Genomic DNA, 2,835 nt, shown 5'->3' on the forward strand with positions numbered 1-2,835 from the left:
TCGCAACCTTCCCGAAGTAGCAGAAATTCCGATTAATCAGGAATTGAATTTTACTGATCAAATCAATCAAATCACCCCGAAGTTAGAGATGGCTGCTATTCGTCCTCTTAGAGACTATGCCGCTCCTTCGCGCGCTGAACCGCATTCAAGTATCGCACCACCTGCGATTGAAGCGAACAATTTCGAGCTGAAACCTTCACTGGTCCAAGCTGTTCAACAGAATCAATTCTCTGGAAGCCCTGTAGACGACCCCAATCTCCATTTATCCGTGTTCGTGCAATACGCCGACACTATCAAAGCCAACAACGTTAGTTCCGAAGCTATTCGATTACGCCTTTTCCCTTTCTCCTTGAGAGATAGAGCGAGAGCGTGGCTTCAATCCCTGCCTTCCAATTCCATAACTACGTGGGACGAATTGAAGAGAGTATTCTTAGCAAGATACTTTCCGCCTAGCAAAACTGCTATGCTTAGAGGTCAAATCAACGGATTTACCCAGAAAGACAACGAATCGCTTTTCGAAGCTTGGGAACGTTACAAGGACATGCTTAGAATATGTCCTCATCATGGACTCGAACCATGGCTGATCATCCATACCTTTTATGGTGGTCTCTTATATAACACTAAAATGACTATAGATGCCGCTGCTGGCGGAGCATTAATGGACAAACCCCATGATGAAGCATACAAACTCATAGAGAACATGGCACAAAACCATTACCAATGGGGAGGAGAACGCGCCGCTCTAGAGAAAGCCCAAACCAAAGGAGGAATGTACGAAATTAGTGGTATAGACCGCGTTAACGCTAAAGTAGACGCTTTAACTCAAAAGATCGAGAATTTGACCATCACTCCTTCAGCCACCGCCGCCGCTGTAGCACCTAACTGCGAGATTTGTGGATTGACTGGGCATGTAGTTGCTGAATGTCAACTCTTGACTGGAGTCCCATCTGATCAAGTAAATTACGCTCAAGGAAACCCTTATTCTAACACGTACAACCCTGGATGGAAAAACCACCCGAATTTTTCTTATAAGAACAACAATGCGTTGTACGCGCCTGGACAAGCACCTGCTGTACCACCTGGCTACCAAAAAGCGCCTGTAGCTGCTCAAAACACCCCTAGGAAGTCAAAACTAGAAATCATGATGGAGAACTTCATAGCTTCCCAACAACAAACCAATAAAGACTTCCTGAATCAAAACATCCACAATAGCGAGCAACTAAAACAACTATCGAACAAAGTAGATGCTTTAGCTACGCATAACAAAATGTTAGAAACTCAAATCTCACAAGTAGCTCAACAACAAGCACCTACTGCTGCCCCTGCTGGCACGTTTCCTGCTCAACCACAACCTAATCCTAAAGGACATGCGAACGCGATAACACTACGAAGTGGAACTAATTACGATGGACCCATAGATCCTAGAACCCAAAACGTACCCATGTCACAACAAGAGCCAAAGGATACCCAAAAGAAAACAACCGACGAACAAACTGCTAAGACTGATGAGACCAATAACGAGGTGGAACCCGAAAAAGAGAAACCTTATGTTCCACCACCACCTTATAAGCCACCAATTCCTTACCCTCAAAGATTAGCTAAATCAAAAACCGAAGCGCAATTTAAAAGATTTGTAGAACTTCTGAAGCAATTAAACATAACCATACCATTCACTGAAGCCATAACTGAGATGCCTTCGTACGCTAAGTTCTTAAAAGAAATCTTATCAAACAAAAAGAAACTCGAGGATAACGAAACTATAACACTTACCGCTGAATGTAGCGCTATCATCCAAAACAACATGCCTCCAAAACTGAAAGACCCTGGTAGTTTCTCTATACCCTGCGTAATTGGAAAAACCATCATAGAGAAAGCCTTGTGCGATTTAGGAGCTAGTGTTAGTTTGATGCCTCTTTCGACCTGTAAGAAACTCAATCTAGGTGAGCTTAAAGCAACAAGAATGTCTCTTCAACTAGCAGACCGTTCAGTTAAATATCCTGTAGGAATGTTAGAGAATATCCCTGTTCGTGTAGGTCAATTCTACATCCCAACTGACTTCATCATTATGGATATCCAAGAAGATTCTAACATCCCGATCATTTTAGGAAGACCATTTTTAGCGACCGCTGGTGCAATTATAGATGTAAAGCGAGGAAAGCTTACTTTCGAAGTAGGAGAAGAGAAAATAGAATTTATCCTTTCCCAATTCCTAAAAGCACCTTCTATAATTGACACATGCTGTTCTGCTGACATAATCGACGAGTGTGTCAAGGAAATAAAATCCGAACCAAATAAGGAAACCGAAACCCTAAGAATTCCTATGCCGCCAATTTTTGAAGATGACAACTGGCGTGAGGAATATCAAGATAACCACCTGAGTGAATGCTTAGCTTTAACCCCTGATCCTATACCCGGACCAAAGAAACCTGCTATAGAGCTGAAGACACTTCCTACCGATCTTAGATACGAATTTCTAGACGAAGAACTAAACCGACCAGTTATAGTGAACGCCAACTTAGGACGAACTGAGACTGAAAAATTACTTAATGTCCTAAGAAAATACCCTACCGCTTTAGGATACAACATATCAGATCTAAAAGGTATAAGCCCTTCTCTGTGTATGCACCGCATTATGCTCGAACACGATAGTAAAACCTCTAGGGAACATCAAAGGCGAATAAATCCTATTATGAGCGATGTGGTTAAAAAGGAAATCCAAAAACTGCTAGAAGCTGGAATAATATATCCTATATCCGATAGTAAATGGGTTAGCCCCGTTCACGTCGTACCAAAGAAAGGAGGAGTCACCGTAATCACTAACGCAAAAGGAGAATC

At 42.3% G+C, this 2,835-nt stretch overlaps 1 non-coding gene across 1 annotated transcript; it reads right to left on the bottom strand.

Annotated features, from left to right (window-relative positions):
• Nucleotides 1-463: 463 nt before the first annotated feature.
• Nucleotides 464-570, bottom strand: LOC131645396 (small nucleolar RNA R71). Its single transcript, XR_009297021.1, has one exon. It is a non-coding gene; the product is annotated as a small nucleolar RNA R71 (small nucleolar RNA).
• Nucleotides 571-2,835: the final 2,265 nt, after the last annotated feature.

The sequence above is a fragment of the Vicia villosa genome, linkage group LG1, assembly GCF_029867415.1.
Source record: "Vicia villosa cultivar HV-30 ecotype Madison, WI linkage group LG1, Vvil1.0, whole genome shotgun sequence".
In the NCBI taxonomy this organism is placed as follows: Eukaryota; Viridiplantae; Streptophyta; class Magnoliopsida; order Fabales; family Fabaceae; genus Vicia; species Vicia villosa.